The sequence below is a fragment of the Accipiter gentilis genome, chromosome 17, assembly GCF_929443795.1.
Source record: "Accipiter gentilis chromosome 17, bAccGen1.1, whole genome shotgun sequence".
NCBI classification, from domain to species: domain Eukaryota; kingdom Metazoa; phylum Chordata; class Aves; order Accipitriformes; family Accipitridae; genus Astur; species Astur gentilis.
The window spans coordinates 21972935-21986245 of NC_064896.1; the positions used below are offsets into that span (position 1 = coordinate 21972935).

At 58.1% G+C, this 13311-nt stretch overlaps 1 protein-coding gene and 1 long non-coding RNA gene across 14 annotated transcripts in view; one reads left to right on the forward strand and one right to left on the reverse strand.

Moving 5' to 3' along the window:
* LOC126047223 (uncharacterized) overlaps nucleotides 1-3766 on the reverse strand; it is a 26762-nt gene extending 22996 nt beyond the window's left edge. The window contains exon 1 of one of the 2 annotated variants that reach the window (XR_007508536.1): nucleotides 3655-3766. This is a non-coding gene — a long non-coding RNA (uncharacterized LOC126047223). Of the gene's footprint in view, nucleotides 1-154; nucleotides 316-3654 lie in introns of those variants that run through there. The other variant, XR_007508535.1, reaches the window with a different exon arrangement.
* PAX6 (paired box 6) overlaps nucleotides 2579-13311 on the forward strand; it is a 26425-nt gene continuing 15692 nt past the window's right edge. For 2 of the 12 annotated variants that reach the window (XM_049820548.1, XM_049820553.1), the window contains exons 1-2: nucleotides 9450-9755; nucleotides 9860-10002. The gene's annotated coding sequence lies outside the window, so the exon portion shown is untranslated. Of the gene's footprint in view, nucleotides 2702-7079; nucleotides 7224-9443; nucleotides 9756-9859; nucleotides 10003-13311 lie in introns of those variants that run through there. The other 10 variants (XM_049820546.1, XM_049820557.1, XM_049820552.1 and 7 more) reach the window with 10 other exon arrangements.

The following is a 13311-nucleotide window of genomic DNA, read 5'->3' on the forward strand; positions in this document are numbered from 1 at the left end:
GGGAAAAAAAAAAAAAAAAAAGGCAAAACAAAACAAGAGCCAAATTACATTTCTGCACCAAGGTTTAAACGCAATCCTGAGGGCAAAAGAGAAATGTTAGACAAGCAAAGAAACGTGTGGGGGAAATAAAAAGAAAGTATTTAAAACCACATACCTTGGACAAGGGCAAAATATCCCAGCTAAATTGCTAGTCAAGTGCCTCTTTCCTTGAAAGCCAAAACCACGTTTCTATCGCAATATTTTTCCTGTTCTAGAGAGTTTCCTTTGGTTTTTACCGTTTATTGTAGCTAGTCTTGGACCCTGCAGCCTGCGCAATGCCACAGTAAACAAATTGTTCTGATGTGCTTATTATTATTGCTCAAGTTCTGCTTGGATAGAGAATTAAAGCTCATTATTACAGTGTGTGTTGAGAATTGCTCAATCTATGTGAACACGGGGGTTTGGGGCATCCTCGGGAAAAAAAAAAAAAACCACACCACACCACCACCAAAAAAACCAACACAACTTCGTGCCGTGGTGTAAATCAAATATGTATAACGCTTATAAATTTGTAACACCTTGCCGTGCCCCCGCTCCTATCCCCTGCCCGGCGCGGCGTCGCCCGCACCGAGCCCGGCTCCCCTCCGCGCCCGCGGGGCCCCGCTCCGCGCTGCTCCGCGCTGCTCCGCGGAGCCGCCTTCCCTCCTCCGCGGCCCAGGTGAAGGCTGCGGACCCGACGGTGCCAGAAGACAAAAATAACGGGGACGCACGCAGGCGGGAGAAAGGGAGGGGGGGGAAGCTTTTTCTCCCCGTTCCCCCGGCACCGCTCCCCGCCGGAGCCAGCCGGTCCCCGCCGGGCCGCGGGCTCTCCGCGCCCGGACCCCCCCCCCCCGCCGTCTCCGCCGTCCGAGGGGTGAGACGGGGCCGGGCCGGGGGCTCACCCCCACCCGCCGCGGGGCGTCCCGGCGGGGAGAGGCGGCTCGGCCCGGCCCGCGGGGTCCCGCCAGCTTTTCTCCCCCCTATCCTTTATTATTATTATTATTATTTAATTTTTATTTATTTTTTTTTTTTAACCTCTGCGGCCATCTCACAGCCAAATACGGACTCTGCTCCCGGCGCTCCCCCACCTTCCTGCCTCGCTTCCCTCTAATTTTTTTTTTTTTTTTTTTTTTTTTTAGGAGATAAAAAGGCAAACAGAGAGCGCTCTGGCGCTGGCGAGGGGACTGTTTGCCTGCCTCCGCCGAGGCCTGGCCAAGCAGACTTGGCTTCACGCCTGAGCAGTTTCTGGAGAGCGGCGCGCTGGAGAGCAGGGGAGGCAGCACCTGGCCCTGCTTTAGGAGCCATCTCCTTTTATTGACAGCCAGATAAGCAGGCGGGAGCCGTGGTGTTTCCAACGCTTCCCTGGAGGACCCTGCCGGGTTGCAGGGAGCCGCAAGACCCTTAATGGCAGCGGCTCCAAACGCGCCGCGAAACCCCTTCCTGGCACCCCCCGCCCCCCCCGGGGCCGCCGCTACCTGCCAACGCCGCGGGACTTACGCGGCCCGGCCGCTTGAGGAGAAAAAGGGTCACTTGGGATCCGAGCCGGGCTCCCTGGCCCGGTGGCAGAACCGGAGCAGGGGCCGGGGCCGGGCGAGCAGCCCCCCGGCACCCCCGTACCCCGCAAAGCCCCCTCCTCCTGCCCAGCCCCCCCCCCCCCCCCGTCGAAGCCTGTTTCTAATGTGTCCGGCAGCCCCCGCCTCATCCCAGGCAGGCGGCAGGTTCGCGAAACATTTAAGTGCAGTTCAATAAAACTATCGGCGGGGGGGCGGCCCTCTTTACTGATAAATTATTTACCCTGACAAGTGTGTGCAGATAACGGCCTCGCTCCCTGCCTCTCTGATGGGAGAGGCTGCGGAGGGCGAGAGCGGGGAGCCCGGGCAGCACCCGCCGGGCCCGGGTCACCCGCAAGGGGCTCTCACGGTGCAGGAGGGTCTCCGGGGCGGCCCCACGCGTGTCCCGGGCGCACCGCGGCCTGCCCCCTCCGTCTCGCAGGGGTTAGCATCCCGCTCCCCCAGCAGAGCCGCGGGCGGGCTTGGGGCGGCCACAGCGTGTCCGAGAAGCCGCGAGGGCTGAGCGGGGCTTTGGAGGTTTCTTTTGACCCACGCACGAGTGTCGTCCCCCCCCTCGGAGAGCGTTTCACAGGGGAAGGAGCCAAACCTCAGCCTAAACTCTGGCCTGGCAGGCCGGGGTCGGCTTGCGGGCAGCGCCGCGGCTGAGGCGAGCCGTCGGGCCGCAGCCCCCCCCCCTCCCCCGTTTGCCGGCTAGGCAGCGGGAGGAGGAGGCAGCAGCCCCCCGCCGCTGCCCCGGGGGGGAGCCCCGACCCGCGGCCCAGCCCCGGAACGGGGCCGTACCGTACCGGACCGGGCCGGGCCGGGCCGTGCCGTGCCCGCCGTCGGGGCGGGCGGTGTCCGGGCTCGCGCCGTCCGCGCTCGTGTCGCCTAAAATGTCTCATTAGCTAACTACTGTCCGCCGTGACGTCACCGGGGCGGCCCAGCCAATGGGGGAGGCGCTGGCGTGGATATTAAGGGAAAGTTAGTGCAAAGGCAGCACCCCTCTTTTTGCTGTCATTGACATTTAAACTGGGTGGCAGGTTCTTGCGTGGAAATTGGCGACCGGAGCCGTTCAGGTACCTCCTCCCGGCTGCGGGATCCGCCGCGCCCGGGTCCTCCGCGCCCGCTGACAGGTAACGTCTCCGCACGGCCCCCCCCCCCCCCCCTTCCCCCTCCCCCGGCCCTTCGCCCCGACCCGGGGCCGCTTCCCTGCCGCCGACCCGACGGGAGGGGCCGGGTACCCCGAGCCCGGGCAGCCGGGCACCCCCCCCACACACACACACCCCGCGGGGGGAAAAAAGCGAGGGGAGCGGGCTGGAGCCCCGCACAACAGGTGGGGGCGGGAGGGAGGGAAGGAGGGAGGGAGGGAGGGAGCGGCTCCGGCCGCTGCCCGCCCGTCGGAGCGCGGGGGGGGGGGGGGGAGCCCGGGGCGGAGGGGGCGAGCCGCTTCCCAAACTTCCCCCCCCCCGCGCGGGCGGTGCAGCCCCCTCCCCTCCCCTTCCCCCCGCCCCGTGACCCGCTCCCTCGCCGTTACCCGTCTCAGGTGGCGGGGGCGGCCGCAGGTTACCGCGCCCGTCGGGGCGTCCGGCTCGGACATTCCCCCCCCCCAAACACACACACAGACAGACCCCCGGGCCCTGGAGCTGCCGGCTCGGGCCTCAGCCCCCCCCCACCCCCCCTCTCCCCCCCGGGCAGGCTGGACGGGGCGGGAGCGGGGTACGGAGGGTCCCGGCGCGGAGGGGCCGCACGCCCCCGCGGAGGGGCGCGGAAAGGCGGGCTGGCGGCGGGACCGCGGCGAGGAGGGCTGTCGTCGGGGGGCCGCGTCCCAGCCGCCCTTCCCTGGGTAACGCCGGGGGGCCGCCGGTCGCCGCGGAGGCTCGGTCGCCCTTGCTCGGGCGTGGGAAGGGCCGGTAGCCGAGAGGCGACCATACCTCTTCGGCCCCCAAACGCCGGCTTGCCTTCCCAGCCCTAGGCGCTTCTGCTCGATCAGGGCGTCAGGGGGAGAGAGAGATACCCTAGAAAGGTCGTTCTTCCTCCGAAATAACGCGAAACAAAATAACGGCGTAAAACCTAAAACACCGCTTACCTGTCCGCCAGCGTCTCCGCATATTCCTTACGGTGCGTTAGCGGGAACGCTCCCTCTGATGCTTCACTATAATATACCGGTAAATGGACATTCTCCTTCAGTAATAAATCAAACACCATCTATCTCAGATCCTCCTCCCTAATTAGAGATGTTTATTGGAGATGGTGTTTATCCAGCTGTCATGCCGAGAAAAAGCTGTGACATAATTACCTCTGACCAGATAGTCTTTTATATGCATATCTCGCTGACATATAAAGCAATCGGTTTGCATTAAAAACGACAAGATCAAATGTTGATTTTAGCCGATATAATAACATTTCTGGCCATTACATTTCTGGAACTTCAACTTTCGGGCTCTCCGAATCGCGAACCTTGCGATTTAAACTTTTCTTGTCGTTGTCTAGGATTTAAATGAGCGGCTCCACCAAAAGGATGGGCAGAGGGAAACAAACGTGCCCCGCAAAGTTGCGGCGATAAATCAAATATGCCAGCTAGCAGAAAGAGAGCCCTCGCCCCCTCCGCCTGATAACACGGCTGACGTGAATCCGAGGGGTTGCTGTACCGCTTCCTCGTGGCTCGCCAAATTTCGGGTTGGCTGCTAATTCGGGAGGCCAGGAGAGCCCGAGGTGGGCGAGAGGCGAGAGCGGGACCCCCCTTCGCCGCGTTCTTTTTAAGCCCCGCACCTCGGCGGGGCCAGCGCGATGCCGGTTCCTTTGGTGTCGTGGCGCTGGCAGCGCCTGCGGAACCATCTGCGTGGGGCTGCGAGCGAGCCCTGATAAGCTCGGAATTACTCTGTAATTGAAAATATATTTTTGGGAAAGGCTGGTTTTACAAATATCAAGGGTGTAGGCTTTTGATCCTTTCTGCTGCCTGTGTTCTCCAGTTGCTAATAAAACTCGCATTGAGCTCCTTAGTGGCTTGATTAACAGGCAGATTAACTGTTACTGGGGTTTTGAACAGCTTGTCCCAATCAATAGCATTTAAAAAGCCCGTCAGGATGCGCTAAGCTTCCACCGCCCCCCCCCCCCCCTCCTTCTTTTCTGAAGGCTTTTCGAGCGGGTCCGGTTGCATGACACTTTTCACATATATATAATCAAAGGCTTTCTCGTCCAGAAAGATGAACGTTCGTCTTCCAGTTTCAGAGCGACTTCGGCAGGGTCCAGAAAGCCTTTTTTTATCCTGCCACACAAAGCTGCGCCTTATGCAAAAGGCCGACATAAAAGAGGTTAAATCGATTCCAAACTTTTTGCAGATTGTTTATAAACTAGAAAAGCTCCACTTAACTCAGTGTCCTGCGCATTATAGGTTTCAAACACTGTCTCTACATATACAAATAGGCATTAAGTGTCCTGAAGGCAAAAGCATTGTAGTCTAAGACGTCAGGATTTGTGTATCTCTTCAGTTTTAGACCGAACTGGACAAGAGGACTTTAAGCATTTTTCTGGGTATTAAAAAAGGTAGTTTGCAGCCCAGATATTAATACAACGAGACGATACTGGAGTCTCTAACTCAGCGCTTTCCGCTTTCAACACCTAACAAAATACGAAAGGGAAGCAAACGCTGCTGTTTAACACAAATCAAAGCCCAGGCACGAGATCATGTAAAAAAGTGAAAAATTATTTTAATTAGGAGAAACAAAACAAACGAAAAAAAAAAGCCTTGCCATATATAATAGTTACTTACCTTTTTTTTTAAACCTTTTTTTATTATGCCCGGTTTTTCTTTTTTTTTTGGTTTGTTTTTTTTTTTTTTGTTTGAAATAGTTTTTAAAAAAGGGGGGAAGGGGGGAGGAAGAAAAAAACCAGATGCAGAAAAATGCTAGTTACAATAATCCTGTGCGGATTTTAAAGTAGAAATCTTCAAAGGCTGTCTAAGTCCATGCCGAGCGCCACGGCCGGGGCCTCGGGGTCCCACGGCCTCGGGGTCCCACGGCACGCCTCGGGGTCCCACGGCACGCCTCGGGCGGGCGCGGGTGCCGCCGGCGCAGCCCTCGCCCGTGGAAAGGGGGGGGGGACGGTCTGCGCTTGCAGGAGGGCAGGGCTTTTGGGAAGGGGTAACGAGAAGCACCTCACAGCAGTGCTTCTCCTCCCGCCTAATTAAAAAGGCGAGCGGAGCATTTTTAAAAGTCGAAAAATCACTGTCCTGGGGAAAAAAAAAAAAAAAAAGGAAAAAAGAAAATCAAAAAAAAAAGAAACAAACGCAGAAAAAATAGAAGGAAAAGGAGGAACAGGCCGGCCGGGCGGGGAGGGCGGCAGCCTTCTCGGAAGGGCGAGCGGCGGCTGGAAAGCTGCTAGGTAAAAAAAAAAAGGGGAAAAGAAAAAGAAAAGCAAGCGTTTCCTTTGGGGGTATCCAGGCTCGGTCCCGGCAAGTCCCTGCTTCCCCTGGCCGGGCACCGCTGGGGCTGGGGGCGAGGGGGCGTCGGGGAGGGCGCGGCGGCCGGGGCCGGGCGGGCTGCCCGCTCCTCCGGGGGGGGGGGGGGGGGGGGGGCGGGCAAGGGGTAACCGGGCCGGGGGCGGAGGCGGCGGTGGGGCCGGGGCCGGGGCCCGGTCCCGCGTAGTCCCCTGGGCGCCCACCGCAGCCGCCGCCGCCGCGGGCGGAGGTAAAATGGCGGCGCGGAGCCGGGCCGGACCCCGCGGAGCTCCGCGCCGGGACAGAGCCGGCTCCGGCGGGACGCGACGGGGCGGGCGGCACGGCACGGCACGGCGCGGCGCGGCGCGGCTGCGCGCACACGCGCGCACCCACGCGCGCGTGCAGACACGCGCGGCCCCGGCGGCCCGCCCCGCTCCTCTTTCTTCCTCTTAACTTTCGCTCGGGGCTCCCGCTCCACCGGTGCCCCCCCCCCCCCCCCCCGCCGCCCCGCCGTGACGTCACCGGCGTTCACCCCTGCCCTCCCCTCCCTCCCCTCCCTGCCCGGGTATTTTTTTTTTTTTTTTTTTTTTTCGGCTGGGTGGGGGACACACACACGTTAAAAGTTTTTTTTTTTGGGGGGGGGGGGGGGAGGGAACACAAAGCCCGCTGCGCCCGAGGGGAAAATAGCAACAAGATTACGGCTGCTTTATTCTGGCGAGGAGGCGTAAGAAGGTGCTAATCCAAGGGATGGCTAATTGAGAGCTTGTAAAAATGATATTCGCCTGCGATTTCGGACAAAGTGGTTTCGCTCTTTTCCCCCTTTAACGCCCCGTGGACGAGAGTAAAAAAAAAAAAAAAAATCGCTCATTTGCTAGAGAGGGAGTGCAACAGGAAAAAAAAACCCCAAACAACAACAAAAAAAAAGGCAAGAGAAAAAAAAAAAAAACAAATCAAAACCCGCGGACACGACTGACTTCACTCCAGAGAAAGGACTAGACCCCAGCTTTTAAAATCCCTTCGGAGCTTCCGAGATCCGTGCGAGCTTCCAACCGGCCGCCTCTTTCTCTCGCCTGCAGGATGCGTGCGGCGGGACGCCCGGCCTCGGCCACCGGCAACTAGGAGAGGAGGAGGAGGAGGAGGAGGAGGAGGGCGGCAGGCGGGCTCCTTCGCGGGACGGTTCGCCGGGACTCACCCTGCAGGGCGAGACGAGCGGGACATCGGTTCGTACTCTGCTTTGGCCCTTGTCCGCTTTCGTGGCTCTAAAGGTCCCCTCGGCGCCCCCCGAAACGATGCTCGGGCCACGGGCAGGTTCGCTCGGTGGCAGCCGGTACTTTGGAAAGTTTGGGGGAGGAGGAGAGGAGGCGAGCGCGGGGAAGAGGGGGCTGCCGGGGGATGGGGGGGGGTCCTGCCCGAGCCCCTCGTTTTGGCAGAGCCCCCACCCTCCCCCCCCGGGGTGTCCCGCAGCCCCACGGCCGGGCTCCCCCGCTCCTGCTCTGCCTTACCTTCAGGGGAGATCCCATCACACCCAAACGCTCCCGCATGTCCGTCGCGATACTCGGCTCCGTTTCTATAAATATGCATGACTCGGCGAGGGGGGGGTGGGGGGGGTGTAAAACCAACCCCGCAGGTTGCCTTAGGCCTGGACGAGGCGGCAAAGAGCCTCGCCGGGGAGCGGGGAGCGGCTCCCCCGGCCCCTCGCCGCTGCGAGGTAGGGCCGGCCGGGTCCCGGGGCCGGCCCGGCGGCGGCTCTCCCTTCCCCGTAGTCTCCGCGGACGGACTTTGCTGGGCCCGGTTCCCGGCTTCCAGGCAGGGCCGGGGAGAGGCTGCCCGCCTCAGCCCCCTGCCTCCCGGGGCCTCCCCGCCGGGCGCCGAGCGGGGGTGGCCACCGCAGCACCCCGGCGTCGGGGCAGGGGAAGGGAAGGGAAGGAAGGGAAGCGAGCGGCGGAGGGGCAGGCGGCAGTCTCTTAAGAGCCCATTTTGTGCTATTAGGGAGCTGTGGCAGCTTCTCGGCGGGACCGGGGATGACAGTGCATGACGGCCGGGCAGCCCATTATCCCGCTCCCATTGAGGCGCCCTTTCACTCACATGCAAACTCCTTGGCAGAGTCGTTTGTCTCCTCATTGTACTTTATTTAAGAATGCAATGGTTGTCAGGGCTCTTATTCAATTTCAAGATACTTTATTGATGAGCTTTGACTTTTAGCACTTTTCACATGTCAAGAGAAGTCAAGTGTATGCGGCTACGACTTCATTTTATGCTTTGCGCGTTCATACTCTCCACTTACCGCGGTGGCTCTTGGAATTTCTTTTTCCTGTCTCTTCTTCTTCCCTTTCTTTCCCCCAAGCCTTTTTTTTTTTTTTTTTTTTCTTTTCCCTTCCCTGTGCAGACCCCCCCCCTCCTCTCCCCTCCCCCCCCCGGACCACTCGCCATAACCGATTGGGACACCCTGAGCTCGGACTGGTGCTCCCAGTGTAACCTTAAATGCATGCGCTGAGGGGTTGCTTTAGGGTTTACTGAGGTGTGTCTTAATAGTCCGGCATTCAACAAATGTACTTGTGGTGTGTGGTCAGAGCAGCAAAGTCATTTACTTACTTTCCCCCTTGAGTTTCTGGCAGCCAGTGAAGGGGCTCCCTTTGCAAAAGGCGGGGGGGGGGGGGGGGGGGGGGGAAGCCCTTTCAGCGGCCGGGCACAAAGCGGCTGCACTGCCCAGAGCCCGGCCGCTGCCCGCCGGACCCCCCCTCCCCTCCAAGCTCCTTCGTGGTGTCTAAAAAAAAAAAAAAAAAAAAAAAGCAAAAAAAAAAAAAAAACCCAACAAAAAGAAGCACAAACCAGCCCGGCAGCCCTTAGTCAACAAATGGCACGTGGGAGAAGTTTGTGAGTGTTTGGTAAAGGACTCTTCAGGGCCTTTCACAAGAGCCCTCAATACACAAAGTAAATGGTGTATTTGCTCTGTTCTCTCCCGGCCGGGCAGAGCCTCCCGCTCCCCGGCGCCGGGAGCGGGGAAGGGGGGGGGGGGGCTGCCGGCCTCGGGGAGCTCCGGGCGATTCACCGCTGACAAAGCCCCTGTCTCCCAAATATTTATGTCTTTACCATTTGAATGTTATTTTCCCCTTATCTCCATTGTCGGACTGGAGCGAACTGTTTAAATGCAAATTGACCTTTCCCCCCCCCCCCCCCTCCTCCTCCTCCTCCTCCTCCTCCTCCGCCGCCGTCCCCCCCTCCCGCCTGCCCCCCCTCCCCCAGCCCGACCTGAAAACGCGCCGGTCCCCGGGGCCCGGCTCGCAGGCGGCGCGGGGGGAAGGCCCGGCCCGGCCCGGCCCGGCTCGGTGGCGGCGGCGGCGGGGCCCGGCTGCCGGCTCCCGGGGCCGGGCGGCGGGCGCGGATGGGGAGCGAGGAGAGGGGAAGCCGGGCCCAGCGCATTCATATTCAAACGGCTGGGCCAATTGAGCCGTGCCGGGCGGCGGGCGGCCAATCGGCTTCGGGGAGGCGCTGGCGTTGCTTTGCATAAAGCAATATTTTGTGTGGGAGCGAGGGGAGCATTTGCATGTTGCGGAGTGATTAGTGGGTTTGAAAAGCCAGCCCCGGCTCGGCCGCATTTCCCGCTCTGGTTAAGGCGCAGGGAGGAAGTGTTTTGCTGGAAGATGATGACAGAGGTCAGGCTTTGCTAATGGGCCAGTGAAGAGCAGTGGAGGCGAGGCAGAGACCAAGGCACACATACATTAATACACTTGAACCATCACCAATCAGCATAGGTGTGCTCTGTCTCTCTCTCCCCACTTCACTCACACACTCTTTTATCTCTCGCTCTCCAGTCACTGACAGCCCATTTTATTGTCAATCTCTGTCTCCTTCCCAGGAATTCAAGATCACACAACCAGCAGCTTCAGTGGAGAAAAACTATTTTGCTGGCAACTCTTTTTAAAGCACCATCATTTCAAATCAGTGCGCTCTTAAACTATTGACAGGAGCTTTGACAACAAGACAGGATGCCTCATAAAGGTGAGTCTGCTCATTTCTTCTCCCAACTTCTCCCTCCTTGCATTTTAATATTTAGGCAGGGCTCTCGCTCTCTCCTCCTCTCTCTCGCTCGCTCTCTTTCTCTCTCTCTCTCATATTCCCATTTGCATTCCGGAGAGCTTCCCAGGGAACTTTCCAGCCCAGGAGCTCACAAACTTTCTTGCCTTTCACATAAGCCCGTGTCCTCTGGAAAAGCTAAAGCATCTGACTCGGAAACCAATGCCAACACCAGCAGCAGTTCATTCCCACGCAGCCTTTGCCGGGCAGGGAGACCACGAGCGCCGGTGTCCGTGTCGCCGATGCTGCCGGTACCCCGGCTCGGAGGGGCGGCGGGGCCGGAGCCCGGCCCGGCTCGGGGCCGTTCCCGCAGAGCCGGGCGGCCGCCCGCGGCGACAAGCACGGCCCCGACCCGGCCCGGGCTCCGGCCCCACGCCACGCCGCGTGGGAGGGAGGGAAGCGGCGCCTCGTTGCCCCGGGGGCGGCCCCGTCCGCGGCTTCTGCTTTGTGTTCCCGCGGTCTCGCTTAGGGAAGGATCACCCGTGATCGTGGGGAAAAAAGAGGGAGCGAGCGGCCGCGAGAGTTGCGCGGGGGGGGGGTGGGTGGGGGGGAGAAGGGGAAAAAAAAAAAAAAAAAAAAAAAAAAAAGAAACCGCATCCTAGGCCAAGTCAGCTCCCAGGCGCGGTACAGGCGGGGAGCTGAGCGGAGCTGAAGGGCTGTCAGCTTTAATCAGCCACCCGGGGATCTTCCCAACTTGTCCCTAGTGCCGGCAACTTTCCCAGCTCCGGCGCGGGAGAAGCGCCGGGGGCGCGGAGCTGCCCGCACCGCGCACCGCGGGCCCCGCCGGGCGCCCCCGCACCGCCCCGTCCCGCCTCGGCACCGGGGCGCGCCGTGCTCCGGGTGTGGGGAATTTTTTTGCTGCCTTTTTAAATCGGTATGCCGTGAAAATATTATTTTTTTTTTCCTCTTAAAAAAAACCCAAAACAAGCAAACTAATCTCGCTTATTTCTGCAAGAGCCACGCAATCGCCCCTTTGATCCCCCCGTCCTGCGATCCCCCACTATAGCAAAGACTTTTTTTTCTTTTTTTTAAGAAGTTGCAAACTCTTCGCCGTGGGGGGAAGAAAAAAAAAAAAAAAAAAAAAAAAAAGATTTGCTCCTGGGAAAGGCAACAATAAACTTGATTCTTTTTCCCCTCGCAAGTGCAATTGAAAAAAAAAAATAAATCTGGATTTGAATTTAACCTTGTAACGCTTTGCACGGAGGTGTTACATGGACGCGCAGAGCAGGAATAATTTCTGGAAAGTTTAAAACCAAACTTTCTCGAACGGTTAAATGTACCTGGCAGAGGCTGTTTTGGAAAACGACAGCAACGTCCTAGAGAAGAAAAGTGACTGCTGCTTCTCCATCTTAGGGACATAAAATAATAAAAGTGGCCCTTGCCAATAAATCTTTATAGCTGCTGACCTTTACCAACGCCTAATCGCAAACCGATTCGTTTTTATCTTTTTCTCATTTGCCCCGAGAACGCGAAACTTTGTCATCTTAACGTCCAATTACGGTTTCACCGGGAGAGGGGGGAAAAAAATGCTCTCCGCCATCCGATCGTAGCAGGATTTCGAGATTAAAAACCAACTCGCGGATTAGGCCCGGCCTATGAGGAGACGGCGACTCGCCTTGCCTTCCTCGCCGGGGAGCTGGCCGGGTCCCGCCGGCCGGGACGCGGGTGTCCGCGGGTGTCCGCGGGGGAGCAGCGAATTCGGGCTACGGCAGGAGAAGGCGGTTTTGCGATCGCGTTGCTTCGGGGTGCGGGGCCGCCGGGGGGCCGCGGGGCCGGTTGCTGGAGGCGTTAGAGAGTCGCTGAGCAGAACCGCAGCTCCCTTGCCCCGCACCTCCTCTTACCTTGCCGAAGCACTTGGTACCCTCGCCCTCTATTGTAAAACGCTTTCGGCCGGGTTTGGGGTTTGGGTTGGGTTTGGTTTGTGGCCTTTTTTTTTTTTTTTGGCCCCCCTCTCTTCCCCCCCCCCCCCCCCCTCGTTTAAATCCACTCATTGTCATTTCTGAGGTCCGTGCTGGCAGAGCTGAGGGCTGGAAGTTTAATGGTGGCTTTCTGGATGGCTTTCCTTAACCCCGTAGGCCCCACGTTTATGAGTTGCGCGTGAAATATGTGAGGAGATTGTGTCTGAAGAAGTGGGTTTCCCCTTCGGTGCGTGTCTATGCAGACGTGTTTGGGGTATTAAAGGGATGGCTTCACGTTCAGTTCAGCTGAAGGAGATATCGCCACGTCTCCATTGAAGTAGTACAGTGTAGCTTGCTCTGCTGCTAATCAGGTAGCTCTCCAAAGAGCAGTAAATATTTACCAGTTAAAGTCTTCATGCTGCGAGAAAGTACTTGTTTGATGTTTATTTTTATGGATTTAAGATTACTAAAAGCTACTTAATAAATTATACCATGGCCGGTCCTGAATGGGGAAACGTGCCTCTTTGAATTCTCCATCATACGCAGGAAGAGTAAAATTAATATTCATTATAGGCGCAAAAGAAAGAGACCGAGTATTTTTAGGCGAAAAAAAAGGGAAAGAAAATGAAGGCTGCGACTATTTCATTATTTTACCTCCTTTTTTTTAGCAACCCCCTTGAATGGGCTCTTTATTGTAATTGTCCCTCCCCAATTGAGCACCCCACTGAGCTGTTGTATCTTTTTACAACCCCTAACAACTCGCACCAGTAACACAATTACCGCCAGATATTTATAACGAGAAATTACTTTTCCATTTTCACCCGCGACGATTTCAAATAAATACATGGGGACGCATAAATAAATAAATAAGTGGCCCGGGGGGGGTGGTGGTGGTGGGGGGAGAGAGGGAAGGAGGGAGGGAAGGTGGCGAGAGGAGGAGAGAGGGAGCAGGGGAAGGAGGGAGGGAGGGAGGGAGCGGGGGGGGGGGGGGGGGAAGAAAAAAAGGCGCTGGGGACTGTCCAGGCGCTGGGTCAAGGCAGGCACTAATGAAGGGAGAAGGGGCTTGTTTCTCTGCTCTTTGTAAGTTGGAGGGTTGTTGGTCCGTTGAGTTGGGAAGCTGCGCGGCCGGTTAAGGAGCCTGGGTTTCTGCACTCGGGGTTTGGGTAGAGGAGCAGAATGGAGGCCATTGTTCGCTTTCTGTAGGCTTTGTTTAACAGTTCTCACCCCCTCCTGTTCTTACTTTTTAAAGCAGTGAGGCGAGGTAGACAGCGTGTGTCACAGTACAGTGAAAAAGGGGAAGATCTAAAGACCAAAAAAGAAGTTAATCACAAGACGG